This window comes from Enhydra lutris, unplaced genomic scaffold (assembly GCF_002288905.1).
Source record: "Enhydra lutris kenyoni isolate GAN:26980312 unplaced genomic scaffold, ASM228890v2 scaffoldscaffold33, whole genome shotgun sequence".
Lineage (NCBI taxonomy): Eukaryota > Metazoa > Chordata > Mammalia > Carnivora > Mustelidae > Enhydra > Enhydra lutris.
In genome coordinates this window covers 1,605,494-1,626,316 of record NW_019154117.1, presented here as the reverse complement: position 1 = coordinate 1,626,316, position 20,823 = coordinate 1,605,494, and positions in this window count along the sequence as shown.

Genomic DNA, 20,823 nt, shown 5'->3' with positions numbered 1-20,823 from the left:
CCGATGCTCTGTGCACGGGCCGTGCTGCTCCCAACTGCGGGGGTCAGTGCACGGTCGCAGACCGCCCTGGCACAGAAGACCTATGGCACATCCGTCCCGTGCTGACTTGCCAGTGATGCGCACGGATCCCCAGAAGTCGCGTCTCTGGCCTCTCTGACATGAGCACGCTCAACTTTCCCAAGCCATGCCTGGTTGCTTTGGGTGTGCTTGTGCAAACGCAGGTGTGGGCCTTGCCCACGAGTGTGACGGTCCTTGTGCCGCAGATCTGTCGTCTGGTAGCTTGCCGGCTCCTGCCAGCCCGAGGTGCACACAGACCTACACCCGCAGCTCAGCTCGCATGTCTCTGATCGGTAACGACTTAGACTCATTCAACTCTAAGGCCACAGGGTTTTCAAGCCACGTCGTTGCACACCTACATGCTCATTTCTTTAATATTTTATTCTCAGATGGTTGTAGAGAGACGTGCAGTCGTGAGAAACGGATCCCATAGACACTGCCGTCCATTGCCCTGACAGTCACCCAACTAGAATACGGAACCACACCCTGGAATTTTATATCTCAACAATCTGTTGACCTTGTCCAGATGTTGTCACTTTTGCAGGTAACCGGATATGTATGTGTGCATTTAGTTCCGCGCAGTTTTGTCCCCACACAGATTCCTGCGACCACTGATGGTCACAAGGCGGGACAGGTTGTCTCCACAAGGGTCCTGCGTGCCCCATTTCATGACCCGAACCAGCCCACCACGCTTCTCTTCCATTTCTGCAGTTTCATCAGCTCAGAGCTGCTGAGATGGAATTCTATGCTGGGTGATGTTCCCAGATTGGCTTTCCACTCAACATGACTTCCGTGAGACGCGTGCCCAGATTGTTTGGGGCTCACTCCCGTTGCCCGTCCATATCTGCTGTGAGGAGAGACCACCGTTCCCGCACCGATGGGGATCTGGGCTGTTTCCAGGGGTGGCCTAGTAAAGCTCTATGCCTTTCGTGTAGGCGTTAGGGTCAACCTAATTTCCATTTATTTGGGATAAATGTCCACAGTACAGTTGCTGGGGAGGGTCGTAAGGGCATGGTTAGCTTTCTAAGAAGTTGCCGTACACCTTTCTGGAATGGCTGGACCTATTTCCCTTCCCACCGGCCATGGTCCTGTTTCTCCACATCCTCACCAGCTCTTGGTGTGATCGCGGTTTCTACCCTGCCCCTACTCTCATGGATGTGGTGCCCACCCCTCCCCCGCCACACCTGTCACCGGCCTGCTTCTCCAGCCCGGACACTCTGCTCTCACACACTGGACGCCCCCACCTCTGGATCTCTAGGCTTTCTCATGGCTTTCACTCGTGTCCCTCATTGTGTCCAAGCACAGTGCCCGGGATACCTGGGGCTACAGATAGCACTCCACGGGATTTGAAGAAAAATGCCTCGAAAGGAAGGGCTTTCTTCCTGGGGGGTGTTTGCACCACGGTGACCCCCTCTGAGCGTGGGGCTGGAGCCGGCTGGAGTCAGGGCTCTGCACCACCCCTCTCTAAAGGGTGGATGGGACATGGGGAGTCAGTGTCCCTGAGCCCCAGTGACACAGGACTTGCTCGATCTGAGTGTGGGGATGCCCAGAGCCATGCCAGCATGAACACAAATACTTCTTTGAGTGGAGGTCAAAGAGATGAGGAGCACTGTGGTTGTACCCAGACTCGGATCCACTCTCCCTGCCGTCTGCTTTCCCTCCTCTTCTGGAGTGCCTGGGAACTGCTCTTCTCAGGAGGGCAGCCTCTCTCCCAGGGCAGGGCAGAAGGGCAGGGAGAAAGCAAAGCCATTCCTCTGTCCCCTGATCTACCAGCGGCAGCTGCTCGCTTCCCCGGTGCACACCTCCAGGATCAGAGAGTGCAAATGGGGTCCTTGGTGGCTCAGATCTGCGGGTGCCCCGTGCCAGTGTTCCTGTGCCGGTGCTCCCGTGCCGGAGCTCCCGTGCAGCCCGAGCATGTGTTCGCGGGGGCCTGTCATGCTTTCCTGTCCCCGCTCCCACAGTGGTGCAGGTCAGCCTCTAGCAAGCTGGGCCGGGCGGCCCGCTCGTCTGTGCTAGTCTAAGGCTGACCTGGGAGACCTAAGCCTATGGCAGGGGCTTCCTCTCACAGAGACAATGTTAGCACTGGAGTCAGACACACGGATGTAAAAACACGAGAGAGGCCTGGAGACCCATTCGTTGTACCCTTTTGGCCACAGTTTAACAACCACAGGTCCACGCGAGAGCCTGGGAAACGGGAGAGAGAGAAGCAGAGAGCGGGATTGACTTTCTCATGCTGGGGGACCTGTGAGTGACACCCAAGGTGACCAGCGCAGGTGACGGGTTCAGACAGCGCTACGTGCAAGGAGGGCCGCCCCGCCGGGGTCGGTCGCCTGTCTACGGAGGGACCCAGAAAAGCTTTTTTCCGAGATCCACGTCCGCTCTGAGCTTTGCGAGGCGGGCTGGGGCGGGCCGTCACAGCGCGGAGTAAGTGGGGGGATGAGGCAGTGGGCAGCGAGAGCTGCGTCAGAGAGAGTCCCCGTCTCCCGCTGCTCAGCGGAAATCCACGGGGAGCACTGGACCCCGTGTTTGTGCTGCTCTGATTGGGCGGTTTCTCGGGTTCTGTGAGGGAGGGACTGCAGGGAGGAGCAGGGAATCAGGGCGACCCGTTAGGAGGCTGCTGGGGTGTTGTAGGCTGGAGACCACCTTGGCCGGGACTCTGGTGGAAGGAAAGGACGGGCCTGGGCTTATTCTGGAGCTGTGGTTGATGAGACTTTCTGCCCACGAAGGAACAGATGCCTCCAGGGCTCAGGGATGCGCTAATCCAACGATGCTCCGATTTCCTGAGATGGTGAAAGAGGGCAAAGTCACAGACGTGGTGGGTGGAAATCTGGAGGCTAATTCTGCCCAGTTGGCACGTCTACAAGCCCTGAGCGGGAGAAGGGTGCTCAGTAGGGAACGGCCATCAGTCCCCGCCTCAGTGTAGGATGCGGAGCGGTTCTGGGATGAGGATGACCGCGGGGCAGCGGAGAGCGCGGATCTGAAGCCAGGCTGGGGCCCAGGACAGAGGAACGGTGTGCGGTTGGATGAGGGGTGGGACGTGGACGTCAGGAGAGGAGGGGATGGAGCCAAGGGACATTTTAGGACGTCAGCTTTCGGGACGGTGTGGTGTTGGAGGGGCGGCGGGAGGGATTGGGAGCTGGAAGGATAAGCACCGGAGGGGAAGAACTGAGGAAGCCAAGTCTGGGCGTCTGACCTGGGACCAGGTAGGTAAGAAGTACGCCTTCAGACACTTTGGGGAATTCTGCGTGGATTGGGGTTCTAAGCGCAGCTCAGGCTGAGGTCTCCTTTCCTGCCAGCTTGAATGTCTCTATCTTACAAACTGGCCGTTGTTATTGCTTTAATTATAGAAGCAACACATATTTATTATAAAACATTTGAAAAATGAAGAAAATAATGAGTTGAAGTTGGACTACCCAGAAACAATAATTAGTGCTATTGGATGTCTTAAAAACATGGGTATGTTGTGCAGTGTATTTATAATTTCTATTATATGATGCTTTATCGTGGCTTTTCACCCCAGTGTATGGTGTCTATTTTCCCACGCATCACGCACCCCTCCGGGAAATGCGAGTCGGTGCGTCGTCACCTTTCTTAGACTTTGAGAAGAGGAAACTCAAGTTGCTCCCACTCCTGGGGCTGCCCCTGCTGCTCCCGCTGCTCTTGTACGTGTTTTGTGAGCTGCGGTGACCTTTCCCACCCGGGAAGGTTGCGGTCTTGTGCAAGCTTCAAGGTCACGTAACCAGAGTCATAAGTCAAGGAGACCGACGGCCCGAGAAAATTTTCTTGGAGGTCGACAAGAAGAAAGTCACATTAACGATCCGTGGGGACGTGTCTCCCTGCTCACTCTTACTTCCTCAACGCATGTCTACAGCCTCAGGAACGAATGGGAGAAAGAAAAGTGAGCATAGAGTAAAAATCAGCAGGGCCCGGAGAGAATCCGGCTGGTCTAGCAGCCCCTGGGGTGGGGGGGTGTCCTTGGTACAGCAAGGCTGGCTTTTATGTTCTTCCTGCCCACCTGCAGCTGGAGAGCTCTGGGCGGGTCCCAGGTGAAGCCGTGGGGGTTGAGAGGTGTTCCGGAAAGGGTGGCGGGAGCCCGGTGGGGGGCGGGCTCGGCCCTCCCACTCCCCGATGCCTTTGCTCCAGGACACGTCAGGTGGGCTCTGTGAAGTGTGACGTCTGCCAGCGTCACGGCTCAGTGGCGAAGGAAATTGCCGTTTCTCTGGTTGTCGTAAATACGAGTGTGTCCCCCGCACACAATCTAAGGGAGCCGGCCCCGTACAGGAGAGGACAGGCAGAGCCTTGAGACTTAATGGGATGCATTTTGTGAGTAGTAACATGTGGTGTTATTAGCTCGGTTTGACCAGGGAAACGGAACTGCTTGGAGTGACGGAGAATAAGGATGAGGGACGGATGAGGAGGAATCCCTTGGCTTCCAGGCAGAAAGACAGCAGCACCTGCAAGCGGAAAGGTGAGTGGTCGCAGGGCTCTGAACAGGACGTGGGGAGCAGGGAGGGTAACCAGAGCCCGCAGGCAGGAGTCCCGGTGAGGGCGCCGTGGGGGTCTTCCAATGAGCCAGGGCAGGGGGAAGAGAGTCCATGAGGCCTTTCAGAAAATAGTACTTGAACGGACAGTCTGTCTAGTCAGGAGCTTAATCCGAGGAATCAGGCCACAGCGGTCATTCGCACAGGGGGCTGGCTTGGGCATCTGACTGCGGGGTCCGGGTTCCTACCGCCCCGCCGTCAAGGCTGTGCAGGTGGGGGGCCGCCGCTGGCCCGAATCGGGGGTTTGGGATGCAGGGGAGGGGCGTGAGCTCTGGCAGGAACTGGTGAGCTCAACACTGGCCGAGGAAAGACAATGGGTATTGTCTGCATTTTACAAAGCAAGAAGGAATCTGCAGCAGACTATTTAAAGTTGTAAATGTGACCCCAGGCCGGCTAACCCTTGAGGAAACACACAGGCGCACACAGACCCTGGGCAAGGTCGCATTCCGTCTCACCCGGATTTTCTTCCGGGGTGCCCAATTTTGTTGGAAAAGAAACGCGAGTAGCCGCTGAATGTCTAGAGAGACTCGGACCTGCATTTGTGGTCAAGCAGCTGGACATCAAAGACACGTGATCTAGCACGGGGGGATGCAACTCGGGACACTCTTGGCTGTCGCATTCGAGAATGGCTGCTCCCCTAATTCCTCGGATTCCAGGAGTTAAAACACACCGGAAACACACCCGACTTGTGCAGAGTCTTCTCCCCCGAAATCATGTTGAGTGTGACAACGTTCCCTCCAGAACTGCTGGAAAAATTTAAAACCTGGGACCAGTAAACATGGCCATCTCTGTGCGATTGGTTAAACGAACAGTTCTCTCCACGGGATGAATTTTAGGCCGCTTTATAAAAAGGTGTAGATCTGTTTGTACTGATACGGAGGACATATGATTAGTTATCATAGAAAGTTGAAGAGAATGGAGCGTATATACACACACGCCCGATTATTAAGTTGTGCGAAGGACGTGCGTACGTAAGATTTCGCACGAACACGTACTTTATAAAAAGACAAGAAAATGTTTGTGCTGTGGTTATTTCGGAGGAAGGACAATTTTATCTCTCACGTTATAATCTTCTGTGCCCTTCGATTTTTTTGAAAATTGGTATTTCCTATGTTTTTGGTTTTGTGTTTATTTAACCCCCCCCCACCCGCGCCTTTTTGGATTGAAGCACGGTTGACACGTGACATCACGTCGGTGTCCGGGGCACAGCACAGTGATCGATAAATCCGTGTGTTCATCATGAGATGCTCCCCCCAGTGTCCCTGTACAGCCCACGGCAATACCGTCCATCGACTCCTTGGGCTGTGCCTTTCATTCCGTGACGTATTCATTCCGTAAGTGGAAGCCTGGGGCTCCCCCGACCCCCCCATCCGGTGACCCTCAGCGTGTTCTCCGTATTTATAGGACTGATTCCGCCTTGTTTATTCATTTGTCTTGTTTTTTAGATCGCACATACGCGTGAAATCATACGGTGTTTGTCTTTCTCTGTCTGACTTACTTCACTGAGCATCATACCTTCTAGGACTCTCTGTGTTATTGCAAAGGGCTTGCCTTCACTTTTCTACGGCCGTGAAATATTTCATCGATCTCTCTATCTCTCTCTATCCTCTATCTGTCTCAAAAGGAAATACGGCCCATGCTGTTCTACAAAACTTCTTTTGCCGAAGAACATTCACCTTGAACACCTTTCAAGTGTGTCCTTTTCAACTTGTGCTGGGATTTCCAATACGGTGGTCAGAAGATACGTTCTTGGAAAATCAGAAAACCTTCCTGCAAGACTGGCGAACAGTGACTTGGGAATTGCTTCCTGGGGCAAAGACGAGCCAGATGCTGGCGTCCTGCCCTGGTGGGGTCCCGGTGAGGGGTCTGAGCCAAGCTGAAACCCTGCTGCCCGTGGTTTCCCACTGCCCACCGTGGACTCCAGAGGAAGCCCTCCCTGCTGCTCTCCCGGCGTTTCTCTTCCCTGTGTCCCCAAGCATTGTCTGTGTGTGTGGGTTTGAAAAAACTGCTAACCCAGTGTTAAGAAAGCCTTTCTCTGAGTCTGCTGGCCCCTGGGTGACTGGACGGGGGAGAGACCAACTCTGACGCCTCTAACATTACTGCTTTGAAAACAAATGGGAGCTGCTCTGTCTGCTGTTACGGACCGGACTGCGGAGCCCACAGCACAGAACACGTGGTCATTCTTCCTGCCAGCCTGTGACCCTCAGAGGACAGACCCCACTTCGGGGCCGGGGCATCTGAGGGGAGCCCTACAGGTCTGGCATCCAGCAAGCCTACCCGGCGTTAGGAGGTTCCCCATCTGTGGGTCCCGGCCACAGCGCAGCTCTTCCCCACAAGCATGGGCCTGCCTCCCGGTCAGCGACCGGGGCTCAGCCATGGGTCAGGTCACAGTTCAGCAGGGCACAGCAGGTCACACTTCCTACTGGGGCACCCAGCCACTCTTACTCGTTCCTGCTTTTATTCTTTATCTTGGCCATATCCAGTTCTGGAAATAAGGGCTTTTCTCAGCTCACTGGCTCTGGCTTCATGTTCTGCTGGGCAGGAAGAGGGAGGGTCACTGTTGGGAGTCAGGAGGACCCCGTGGCCGGGACCGAGAGGCGTGGATTCCTCCATCCCGCAGCCCTCCATGTGGATGGAGAGAAGAGGAGGGAATTCGCTGCCCCGCAGGGCTCCATGCCCTTGCTGGAACCTTCCTGTTCACACTGATGTGGCAGGCCCACCCTGGGGCCCTGAGCTCGCTTCCTGTCCCCAAAGGACTGGTGCACATGGAGGGGACCCCAGGGCAACCTTCCTGTCGTGGTTTCTCAATCTTTTGTGCTCATGCTGATCCTTGTGTGTTTGGTGGTGACAGAGGCACATGATAGACCTTGTCCTGAGACTTTTTCCCCACTAAAACTGCACCGTGAAACTCAAAGCCTTCCTTTCTCTTTTGATCAAATAGTCCGTCACAGCATGGACAGTCATGAGTCACTCATCCATGGCCCCACTGACGGGCATGTGGGGCTCCAGGGCGTCCTCTGCCAGCGTCGGAGCCGAGACTGCTTTCCCTGACATCTGGTGCGCACCTGCTGGTGTTTCTAGAGGGCCCGAGGAGCTTAGCCCCATCGCCGGACATGGCAGGAACCGGTCTCCCTGCTCACGGAGACGGGCTGTTTTCCCGCATTCTGACCTGTAGAGCTGGTTACGATGCTGAAAGGTTTCGCTGATCCACGTAATGGAAAATGACCTCTCATTCACGAGAGTGCAGCGCCCGTGGAGCCGGCAAGGCTGACCGTCCTGGCACGGGACCATGAGTGTCGCCAGGGGATTCCTCGTGAGTTTGCACTCCTCTCCCCTTTGGGTCTTTCTGATTAATTTGTAGGCGTGTCTGGATCATGCCACCCACGTTGTCTCCATTCAATGCATAGGAACAGACTTCGGTCCAGCTTTTATAAAAAACATTTTGTTGATTGTGTCAGAATTATTAAAATGTTAGATTATGTTAGTTATTTAAATTTTTAAAAAGTTTACATTAGGAAGACTGTGAATTTGTTTCCCATGGGGCTTCTGGGTGTCCCGCTCTGCCCAGGAAGGCCCTCTTGCTGTTAATTTCTAGAACGTAGCTTGTAGCTCCCGGTGGCTGCCCGCCTCACTGCCCCGATTCTCAGTGACATCAAGGACCGAGGGCCGGCAGGGTTGCTCTACTGCAGACCCACCCCCGGGAGCCCAGTCACCGTATGACCTCACTGCTTGTGAGTTTTCTTTCTGCCAGACCCTGTTCCTGGGCGTGGCGGCTCCTTCCCCCTGTTATGGCCTTCCAGGCTCTGCAGAAATAAAAGAATTCATGGACCAGGTTCCTGTGTGAACGCCTTTTGGAAAATTCATGGGCTGTTTTGGGAAAGTGTTCTGCTTTTTTTCTAAATAAGGGGAAAGAAGCCAGGATGATTAATCCAGGCAAGGCCTCCCATAATCTGCGAATTAGTTCTTCCAAATTTCTCTTTTGTCCTGGAGGAGTTTGTACCCGGTGAGGGAGTGACCTCGAGCCACAAGTGGCTGGCGGGGCTCTGCGTGGGCTTTTCAGGGGGCTTTCCCAGAGCACTCGCCCACGGGGCTTCCCCCCCCATCCCCGCCCCACCGGTGGCTCCGCTCCCATCCACAAAGGTGATTTTGCCAGACTGTATCAGTGCTTTCCTTTTAGGGTAGAATGCACAGAGGTAGGAAACCTTCACGATGCTTCTCTGTTTTCAGTTTGGAAAAATATGTGAAGGTCAATGTTGTAGATTTTTTAAACGATAATATCCTGTGGCATTGCTAAGAGTCTGGTCCTTGAGGTGACCTGACAGGGGCAGTGTTCCTCTGGCAGGCCTCCACGGTGGCTCCAACAGACCATGAGGCAGTATCGCTTACTCGGGGCACGATCCGCTGTGCTGAGCAATCATTATGTTATGGTTTCCATGTGAAACTTTCCAAAACTGTGTTTCATGTCGGCTGTGGGGCGTCTAACGCAGGGAGCCGAGGGCCTGGAGCTTCCCTGCCCATCTCTCCACCCCCAGGGGAAATGCGAGCCCGGGTCTGCCATCCCCAGCTGGCCCGGCTCCCCCGTGCCCGCTGGCGCCCCCCGTGCCCGCTGGCGTCCCCCGTGCCCGCTGGCGCCCCCCGTTCCTTGGTTTCTCCAGGACAGCAGCTGCCCCTCCTGCAGAGTCCTCCTGTGGGGCTGCCCTTCCCGCCCGTCTGCCCGGCGGGCTTCTCTCCCCATTCCGTGTCCTCCCGCGGTGCTGCTTCTCATGGCCTTCCCCGATAATCCTGCAGAGAGCCCATGGGCCCCCCTCAAAGCTATGACCTCAGAGTGCTGCCCAGACCACCTCGGAGAACCCCCTGCACCCTGATCCTGGCACTAGGTGCATGCATCCCACAGAGTGACAGAATGTGGACAACGCCTGCCTCCCAGGACTGTGGGCTCCACGGGTGACGTCTGGGAAGAGAATGCACCACCTGATGTGGACAGTTGGGGGAGGAGCGACGGAGGCCTCGCGGATCTCACCTCCAGACTCTCCTCTGGACCTCCACAACTCGTTTCAGTCCCTGTAAGACATATGTGTGCAGCTGCAAGCCCTCGTCTCAGTCTTGGATGCCCTCCCACGCCCCCCTCCTCGTGCAGGTGCGCACACAGGTGTGGGTGCGGGAGCCGGTCCATCCTCACCCTCACCAGTGGGGACAGGAGCTCTGTACATGGAGCCCTTCTTGGAGGGTCAAAACCTCGTTGAGGAGAGTATGCATCTGGCACACAGAAGGAGCTCAGTCCTCGGGAGGCAGAGGGCATTAGATCAGGGTTCCCACTGCTGAGAACGCCTTTCTTCACTGCCTGCCCCCACAGCCTGCCCAGCCCATGCCCCACACTGTAGTCGGGGTGCCGACTGGGGTTCACACTGGGCCACCACGGCTCTCCCAGGTCCTGCTGAGTCGGCTGTTAAGTCCGGAATCCAGCCCAGGCCACGCTCATGTCCACGCCGGGGACTGTCAGGTGCATTTCAACCCCGCCCACGCACGTCCGTCTCTTTGATTCCCACGCCAGTCTGCATGCCCCGTGCATCCGGCCCCAGCCGGCGCTGCCCTGCAGAGCCCGGGGTTCCCTGCCGGGCTCTCAGAACCTCTGTTGGTCCTACGACTGACCGCGAGCTCCCTGAAGGCAAGGACCTGGCCACCCTCCCCAGATAACACTGACTCACATTAAGAGAACATTAACCACTCCGGGCCCTCGGCTCCTCCCCACTCTGACTTCCGGGGACAGCAGCCGGGCCCGTCCACCCTTCCCGGGGAGAAAGTCCGCCATCTCTGCAGCGAGCACAGCAGGTGCTGGCGGTGGGAGGTTTCTCGGTTGAGCCTGGTTTGTTCGCAACTGGCTTCAGTCTGCAAGGCCTCTCCGGCCCCGCCTGCCCAAACTCCAGCCGGCCCCTGAATGCCTCACTTAGAGATGCAAACGGACAGCCAGGGTCACAGATGCTGGAGAGAGACTGCACATGAGAGACAGACTCAAAGGAGGCAAATCAGAAAGCGGGTGAGCAGAAGAAACAAAAACAGGGAACAGAAGAACAGGAGTTGACTCACAGAGACCAAAGTCGGCGTTGCACACATAGATGACGATTCCATGGGCAGAGGATTATTGATCTTGGTCGGGATGGAAGGAGGAATACGGATGGATTCAGACATGAAAGCAAGATCATCCGTTCAGCCGTCCACCCACCTGTCCATTATCTATTGATCACTTGATTGAGAATCTGGTCTCTTGTCCATTATCTATCCGTATCTATTAATCTATCATCTATGTATCTATCTATTCATCATCCGTCTGTCCATCCAGCAATCAGTCCATCCACCTACCGGTCTACCCATCCCCCTCTCTCTACCCGTCTGTTACTGATCATCGATTTTTCTGTCTCCCCCGAATTCTTTCTCTGAAAACCACTGGATAAGGTGCTTCCATAAAATAAGGAGGAAAGCTAGGTAAGATGGAAATCTGGAAAAAGGGGCCCAACACAGGAGGGGAAGAGAAAGGAAAAAGCTTTTTCAACGCTTAAAGAAGTTCTGAGGTATTCACCAGATGTATTAAAACTTCTGGAAATGTTACTAAGAAGTATATGGAACACTGAGCAAATAAAAACACGAGGCAATTTTAACTTCCTGGAAAACCCATAACGGCTATTTGAGAAGGGAGGCGGACGTCCACGCAGCGGAGAACAGCACAAGCCCCCAGGGGATGGTGCTCACTCCGGCCTGCTGGGAGGGGAGGTGCTGAGCGGCAGGGTGTGGGTAGGATGGGAGAGAACTGACTCCTCTCCTTCTTTAACAGAAAGTCAATCGAGAGACTCTAATGTCTTGATTAATCAAGAAACAGCAGGATGGTGTATTACAGAATTAAACTGAAATAAATGTCAAGCCAAAGATCTTTACAGAGATTGAAAATATGTTCCTCTAAGAAGAAGGGAAGGTTTGGGCGTGCAGCCCAAGGCTTTATAAATATAAGCTACTTAGAACTCTCTGATTTCACTGTGTGGACGCACTTCCCTAAAAATAGAAACAATTCCATAGCAGAAAGGCCAGTAGAAGAATGTGTACACACAGCCCCCAGAGGCCTAAAAGACGTGAAAGCTTTGCCAACAGGATTTTGTGTTGACATTTTACTAAAGAGCCAGTCAAATGGGGCTTCCATTTATGCTGTTGGAGCTGGAGGAAGCCCTTCTTGTCCTTGGGGACACACCACAGTCACCCTCTCTTGGAAATGCTTCTGTGACTGGATGCTTACAGGGCTAACAGCTTGCCCTGCTCATACTTGAGGTGAGGCTAGGTACGCTGCTCCCCATGGGGGCGAGGAAGGCTCTGGAAGCCCTGTCAGTGGTGGGAAGGAAACATCAGTCCTCTGTTGTTCGGATGAAGCTGCCCCTCCCCACCCAGGAGAGGTGTGCATTGTGGGCTGTCTTCACACTCCTTTTCAGTGCCTGTTGAGAGCGTCATGTCCCCTCTCCCCTCCCCTCACCTGCCCATCTACTGGGCGACACTCTGCCCTGACCTGTGGGATGGCTCTCTTCGAGTCCTCTCCTGGTGTCCTCAGTCAGAACATCCTCCGACTCTTCTCCCCACGGAGGAGACACCGTGAGGGTCAGAGAGCGGAACCACAGCTCACCAACTGCCCCCTCCCAAGCCTGCCGTGGAAAGTAGGGTGACCAGTGGCTCACAGAGGAGTCACTGGGGGGCAAAAGAGCAAATGGAACGTGAATGCTGGCGCTGACTGATCAGCGGGTCTAGACTGGAGAGGCAGGCCCAGGACAGGGGCTAGGCCGGGTGCCGGCAGGGTTGTGGCTGAGCCGGGGCGGGGACGACAGGGGATCTGGACTCGCCTTCTACCAGCCACGAGTGCATTTCATGAGATTTCTGTGTTCTGGTTCGTTCGGGGTTTGGGAGCTCTGGACCCTGGCCACTTCTCCTTGCTCTGAGACATGATGAATAGGGGCCCACTGTTCTTACCTGGGTACCAGAGTGTGTGACAGGGAGGCAGAGGAAGTGGCACGACCTTAGAATTACATCGAATGAAGTGGCATTTAGACACTTGTGTAAAGACCACATCTTACCAGATGAAGTAAAACCCCAGGCCATTGGAACACTCAACACTTTTTTAAAATCCAAGCCTATTTTGAATGCAGCAAAACATTTCTGAAAGAAGACTAAGGAGGCTGGTGGCTCCAGCAATGTGAGGCAAGGTGCCCAGGGGCAGGACATTCCAGGACCAGAGCTGGCAGAAAGCGTGGGCAGGGCTCCAGACACACAGTCCCAGAGCTCCTCCAGTGGACGGTGCTGTGGGCAGCTCTGTGCCCATGCTCACTCCCGGGACCTTTGGCTTGGGTGAGGAGAAGGCAACATTGGGCCAACTCTAGTCAGCTGTGTTTGAGCAAAGCCCTGGTGATATGGGAGTACCAGTCACACCAGTACCAGATCGAGAGGAGCCAGAGGTCAGGGGGGCAACACTGCAGAGAGTCTGGGGTTCGGAAAGCTTGCTTTGGGAGAGAGTAGAAGAGGGAGCGTGGAAAATGTGGAGTATGTCCACCATGGAGGGCGGTTTCCAGATAATCCAAGTGATCCCAAGTGTCACCTGTTGCTCCCTCCAGTGATCAGTGAGAGTCTGTAGCAATAGGGTCTGATCTAAAAAGCCAAGCCCCATGTGTATCATGCATAAAGGGTGCTCATAGACTTGGAAATCACAGTAAGGAAGAAGGGGCCGTGCAGGAAGGGAGCTCACGGACCTGGAGCTCACATGGGGAAGATCGTGGAAATGGAGAGTCAAGAGATCCCCAGAAGGACCTCTCCAACACTGCCTAGGTGGCCATGACGGATCTCACAGGAACGCTGGGCACGTGTTCGAGCGGGGTGGGCCACCGGGAGGCTATGGCTTTCTCTGTGCGGCTGCTGTGGTGGGACTGTAGATGCCCATGGCTGTTGGGTGCACAGCAAAAGAAGGCAAAGTCCCTCTGCACCTGTCCATAGGCGACACATGCTGCCTCCAGCTCCCCAGACTCAGGGCAGGGTCTGCTGCTGGCCAGCTCAATCCCTAAGCCATCTAGGCAATGGGTGTGTGGGAGCCAGACTTGAGCTTGATCAAGCTGGGCTTGGAGCAGTGCAGCATCATGGAGCTCAGTGAAGAGGGCTGGGGCTGTACCCGCCTTCCTTCACAGGCATGTGGTCTTCTGTGTCCTCCTACCATTGCAGATGGGGTGTCATTCATGAGAGGTTCCAGTTTGCACAATGGACAGGGGTTAAGTCTGAATTAGAGCCTCCCACCACTTGTCCTTGATCCCTGTGTCATGGTGCCTGTGATTCCTGATGATCTAGTTGGGCCACCCCTTGGTGGCAGGTGCTCTTCTCTCTTGGGTGACCTCCACCAGAGAGCATCTGGGCTGTGTAGGTGCTTCTGGGGATGCCAATGTTAAAGCCAGCATGCACTGGAGGGTCACCAGAGCAGGACTCAAAGTCTCTGAAATATGTCCTCCAGATGCAAATTCTACCAAGAAAGAAAGTGGCCCTCAGTGCCAGGTCCTGCCCCATGGAGATGTTTGCCAACCTTACTCACTCATGGGCGAGGGTCCCAGCCAGCCAGGGACAGCTGCAGAATGTGTGTCTGCAAGGCTGGGGCAGGGCTGGGGTCCATGCTAGCTAGGGGAGATGGTCTGGGGAAAAAGATCAAGGGTCGCTGTGCACTCCAGCCCTATGATTAAGGTAATTTGTTATACTGGCGAGGTCAATAGGCGAACTTTGATCACCAGCAAAGTCTCTAAGATTGTTGTTGACAAAAGCGATTGGTTCATTACATCCAGGTCTCAGATGTGAACAGGGGTCAACCCGCTCAGCGGTGGTGAGGGCAGAAGAGCTGCCTTAGCATCTACATCCCGGCTCAGCTGTCCCTTGGTTTCCTGGAGCATGTCTCTGACTACTGAGATCTCCTTCTGAGACATGCCATCTCTGAGTTCTGTCATGGATTTGCAACATTCACTCGACTCGTGATGATGTTAATTCATCTGTCAAGATAACGTGGTTTTACGTCATCCTTGGGGAGAAAAGAGCTTGTGGGAGCATGAGTCTGGGGTTCGCCACCTCTGGTTTCAAGTCCTGGTTCCCGGAACAAAAAGAATGAGACAGCGTAGGAGAAGGACGGGGTCAGACAGCTATGGTTGGTCACACACACACACACACACACACACACACGGCTGTGGAAATGCCTGTCTGTTCACCTTTCTCTGCCCTAATGCCTTTCAAGGGTCATGCCCTACTTCCTGCTCAGTGCAGAGTGGTTGGTCCATGAGAGCTGGTTTGATACTGACTTCCTGCCCCCGCCGCCACCCGTGCGAGCTCCTTTCTGCCTGTGTTTGTGGCGCTGTTGCCCGTGAAGGGTGTTCGTGAGCGCTGGACAGCTGGTTGTCTTTGGAAGTCCGGGTGTCTCGGCTTACGCTGCTCTTCCCACTGGGGCCGTCTTGGACTGAGAGTCCCCCTTCCCCAGCTCTGTTTTCACTTCCCTCCGTACCCAGGTTAGAGTCCACGGGTCTTCTTTTTAGTGACACATGTGCTAATACCCGAGCTCCCTTGACCTGCTCTTGATCAAACCTGAGCGGCGGGTCACCTCAATCCTGGATGGACCCAAATATCGACCTGCTCCATTTGTGCAGCCAAGAAGTGAAGACGGCGGCCGAGAACCAGCAACGAAGTGGGTCGGCACCAACGTGGACTGGTGAGTAACAACCCCAAAGAACATCCTGATCGTACGCCGTGCGACAAAGGGTCACAGCCAGGACAGACCAGGAACTTCAACTTTTCAACGACTGGAAGACGAAAATCCAATTTTAAAACGGAAGAGACTGAAACTCAGTTTGGGTATTTGAAGATACCCAAATGAATAATAAATACACGGACAGGTGCTCAGTGTCACTCTTCCTCAAGGAAAGGCACAGGAACACGCAGCGGCCACCACCGCATGCCCGTCAGTCCGGATGAAGTGGGAAAGGCTTCCCAAGAACCCGGGGGGATCTCAAGCAACTGGACCCCCCATTCTGCGACAGTGGAAATATGAGGTCCACTCTAGAACGCTCTTTGGCAGTTTCCAAGAAAATTAGACAATTGACTCCCAGGTATATCCTGATGAGAAAAGAAGGTGTATTTCCACAACTTGTACACCAACATGCACAGAAGCTGTATTCACCGTTACTGAAAACTCAGAACAGCTCATGTCTCCATCAACAAGAAAATGGATAAGCCAGTTCACTGAATGGACCTCAACACAAAAGTGAGAAGAAGAAAAAAACAACTGAAAACCCACAAGCGCTGCATTGTGAATCTCAGAGGCAGATTTTTTCCTAAGATTTGTTTATTTGATAGAGAGAGAGAAGGCACGAGCAGGGGGAGGGAGGGACAGAGGGAGAAGCAGGCTTCCCGCTGAGCAGGGAGCCCAACATGGCACTCGATCCCAGGACCTGGGGATCATGACCTGAGCCAAAAGCAGACACTTCACCCACGGAGCCCCCCAGGTGCTCCTCAGAAGCAGATGTTACGAGAAGAGTCCAAATATAAAAACGTGCACACTGTGTGACGATTCCATCATGTGTGTGTTAAGAACCAGCAAACCGGGGCACCTAGGTGGCTCAGTATATTAAGCATCTGACTCTTGGTTTTGGCTCGTGATCTCAGGCCCATGAGATCAAACCCGGCATTGAGCTCCGTGCTGAGTGTGGAGCCGGCTTAAGATTCTTTCTCCCTCTCCCTCTGTCCCTCCCCCACCCCACCTCTCTCTCTCTCTCTCAAAACAAAACACTCCCCCCCAGCAAACTCATCAATGTCTAGAGGGCTCAGAATCATGGCCACCAGTGGAAGGGGTGGGAGAATGTTGACTAGGAAGAGAGGTAAGAGAACTTTCTGGGGGAAGGGCGATGGCCTGCAGCTTGAGCCAGGTGTGCTTACTCGGGTGTATATAGCTGTCAAAGTTCATGAACCCACACTCCTAAGTTTTGCGCGTTTGTACCTGCACTGTAGGTGCTGAAGTCGTGATGCCTCACATAGATTGGCCCCACCAGCAGGTGCATTTCAGAGTCCACGTGTGCTGTAAGCCTGGCCTTAGTGGGCGGGGTGGGGGGGGCGGTGGGAATCCAGGCTTGCCCAGGGGCTGAAGACTGGTTCTGTGTGCCCAGTAGCACAGCGCCCGCCGGAAGAACGCCAGCCCCTCGGCCTAAGGTAGGGGCAGGAGGGAGACATTCACAGCCGCTGCTGGAGGCGGGCTAGGGGAGGTGGTCCTCAGGGAACAGCGCCGTCGGGAAAAGGAGGGCAGAAAGTTCACAAGGGAGAAGTGTCCGAGGCTGGGGGGTCATTTGCTGGAGATCGGGACAGGAGCATCTAGAAGGGGCTTGGACCCAAGCCGAGGCATTTTTTCCTCCCGTACTTTGCTGAGCTACAACATCCTTGGTTTCAGGCTACAACACGTCTAGGGAAGCGGCAGGGCTTTGCTCTCTGACCAAAATGTCCTCAGAACAGGTGAGTGGACTGAGCTGACCTCCCCCACATGCTGGGACAAACTGTTTCTGTCTCACTCACATCGTGTGTTGTTGACAAGCGCTCGGGCACGAGCTGTCTGAGATGCGATGTGCTCCCACCGTAATTAGAGCCCCCACCCCTGCCCTTATTCTTTACTCTCAAAACATAAAAACACTTTGGTATTCATAGAATCTTTTTTCTGAGATCGAAGCTCATTTCCTGATGGCCTATGGGTGTCTGGGCATGGAGAACCATTTCTGAAAGGGGTTTTCACGTGAGGGAGAAGTGACGGGTCCTTTCCCTGTAAAGCCTGTCCTGAAGGTCACATTCTTGCCTGACTGGCCCCAGGCAGGCTCCTCCCATGGGCGGGGACCTGCTCCCAGACTCACCGGGGTGGCGATGCTTCTGAGGATGCTTCTAATCTCAGAGCTCCACCTTGCACACACAAATGCAGAATTTGTCACCCCTCGGAGACTGATGGGTGGGAACCCTGAGAAATTCGGGAGAATGCTCTCCGTTTCCAGGAACAGCGTCTGGTCGGAGGAGAAGCCCTGGGTGACGTGCCCACTGCAGCCCCACACCCTCCAGGAGGGCTCTTCTCTGCTTGCTCTGCATTTGTGGCCGAACCTTATCACCCACCCATCTCCCCCGCTCTGGGCTGTTTTCACTCTAAACTCAGACACGTTTGGGTCTTTTGCTGTAGTGACTGTCCACTTTGGAGGGGAGCCCTAATACCCTGAACATGCAAGAAATAGGCAGCATTTGAAGGGCGGGAAGGGGAGGGAGGGGTGAGGGAGAGCCGTGTTAACACAAAGCTGGCCACCGAGGCATATTTCCAGGAGGAGTCACCTTCCAAATCCTGGATTCAAGGTCATGTCACCAAGTCATCCTCAGTCGGGTCTAGGTCCCACGGACCTGAACTCGGACCTCACCCACCTGCATTTTGTGGAGCTGCTCTCTACCTGGCACAGCCAGGTCCACAGCCCCGCCTGGGCCCCACTGCCCTCTTGGCCGCCATGCCACACTGGACCCCAGTGGGCGAACCCCACTACACAGTACGGCCTTCACTTCCCTTTCGGTGCTGGCCACACAGGCTGGAATCTGGTTTGGAGGTCGTGTTTCGCCTTCCCCATCCCGCACTGACACACGTGCGGACTGTACGGGACCCCATCTGGTGGGGAGCTGTGTGCTCCGACCCGCGGCGGCCCCCGGCGCGGGAGACGATGAGCCGCAGAGGGCAGGAGACCTGTCAGGCTGGAGGGAACCGTGCGTCCCAGACGGCCCATTATGATCTGCGGGAGCAGCTCTTGAAGTCGACACTCCCTTGGCTGCCGCGTCCCTCCTGTCCTTTGTGAAGACGGTCAGGGACGCTGGAGCCGGGAGCGGCAGCCCCTCGGCTGGGCTTCACCTCATTAGGGCCGGCCCTCGAGGGGCTCCCTGAGTGCTGTGTGCACTCTGCTCTGGGAAACAAGGAGCGGGTCAGAGCCCTGGTGAAGAGCTGGGAGGAGCAGCGTGCCCACTGCTGGACCAGCGTGTGGCCCGGAGGACGGGGCAGGGACTGGGCCAGAGCCCTGGAGGCCGGACCTGCTGGCCCGAGATCTGACGACGGTACTGGTGGGACCCAGCTCTTCTGGAGCCCCGAGGAGTGGAGTTTCCACATGGCTGCGGTTTGAGCCATGCCTTACCGTTCCCTGGCGCCTCCCCCTGTCACCTCTCTGGGCCTCAAAGTCACGACGACCGGCAAGGCGTGCGAGATGTGCTTGCTGCCCTGACGTCATCCTGCACTGCCGGCTCCCGGTCTTACTTTTTCTGGTCTCTGGAGTGGCTGAGGTACCAAGGGGGGGCCTCGGGACCCGCCGGTGTCCTGGCAGGTGGGAGTGTCATTTCCCTCACGGCTGCCTCCGAGGCCAGTGCTCCAGACGGAGGAGAGAGACCTACTCTTCTGATGAACGTCGGCCAGGGCTAGGGCTGACGAGTTTAGGAAGGTCCGAGAGGTCACTGTCCTGTCCTCCGTGTCCACTGTTCCGTCTGAGGTCAAAGGGCAGAGGCTGGAGGACAAAGGGGCCTGTGCCTGTGACAGAGATGGCTGGGGACGGGCTGCTGCCCCCCTACCTGCTCTTGCTACAAAGGCCCTGCTGGGGCGAACTTTCCTCTGGCCAGTACTCCTGGGGAAGCAGGGGACGGCCACCAGCAACAGGCACTGTTCCCTCTCTGGGCTGAGCACTGGGTGGTCAAGGCATGTGGGGGGGGGTGCGAGGAGACAGACCCCCATCGTGCCACCTGGGAACGTGTTCCCGGCGCTGGATGAGAGCCGTCTTAGGTCTCCAGAGTCCAATGAACAAAACATCCATGGAGGCTCTTCTCGTTCTCGGCTCGTGTTCATGGCGGCAAACTCTATTTTAGAACATCAAGGATGGGGCCTCTGGCCGCCCACCTTCCCACACGTGGCCTCTGCTGGCCCAGCAGGTGCTGGCTGGAGGTCCCAACAGGTGAGCACAGCCCGTGTTTTCGTTCAGTATACTACCCTCCGAGCCACACAGCACCCAACAGAAGGCAGATGAGGCTTCTCCTCTGCTTCTCTCTCCTCCCTGCCTGTGCATGCCCTCCCCCGTTCTGAGGACACAGTCAAGATGTCCCTGCCCCTCGAGGCTTTGGGGATGTGCCAGAATGTGGCAGTGCCTGGGACCGTCCTCACGTTCAGAACTTGCCGCCCTCAATGGTTGGAACTGGTTTGTGGTGGGCTCTGCCCCAATCACCCTCTAGGCGCCGTTGGTGACAGCTCCATGGTCTGCACCCGGTCCCTGCACGGGCAGCCCCCAGGATGCCCTGGGAACCCTCTGCTCCTGGTGCTCAGGCCCCTGACGGTCCCTCCCCTGTGTGTGGACGGGAACTGAGGTTTGCCTCTAACACATGGCTATGGCCAGTGGCCAACGAGACGGATGTCACTTCCCAGTAGGTTACAGACAGACCACGGCCTCTGTTGTGCCCTCTCTGACCCTCATACTTACTTGCCGCGTGGAAGCGAATGGCCATGTCGTATGTGGCCCCATGGAGCACCCCGTGGCTGGAGTACGTGTCCCGTGTCTGTGGCCCGAGGACCCCAGACCTGCCAGCAGCATGTGAGTGACCTCGGGAGCTGCCCTCGACATGGCAGGGCTGGAGGCGAGAGTCCTTGGCTGACGGCTTGACCGCAGCCCATGAGCGTCCTAGATTCGGAGACGCCCCGCCGAGCCACACCCAGACTCCTGACCCACAGATGCCAGCAGGTAGCAAATGGTTGTGCCTCTGAATCCGCACATCCCGGAGAAATGTTTTCCGTGACAAGAGGTGAGTAATACGACCTCTTCTGGAGAGTTTTGTCTGACTGTCCTGTGGGGCTCGTTAGAATGACCCTGGGGTGAGGGGCATTCAAGACACATGCGTTCCATGTGGCTCTCAGAGACTCCAGCCACTGGGTCTCCAATGGGGCCCTCGATTGGTGCCCTGGACCTCTGATGGTGGATCCAGCAGCAAGCACTGGGTTCTAGAGCCTTCCGGGAGGGTTGTAAGCACAGCTCTAAGTCATCGTCCCACAGTGCCGAGGTAGAGACCTAACGTCCTCACTTAGGGTCACTCAACACCGTCTACGCAGAATCCCCAAGCACACGTGCACGCCACTGGAAGGTTGTGTTTTCCCAAGAAGGCTGCA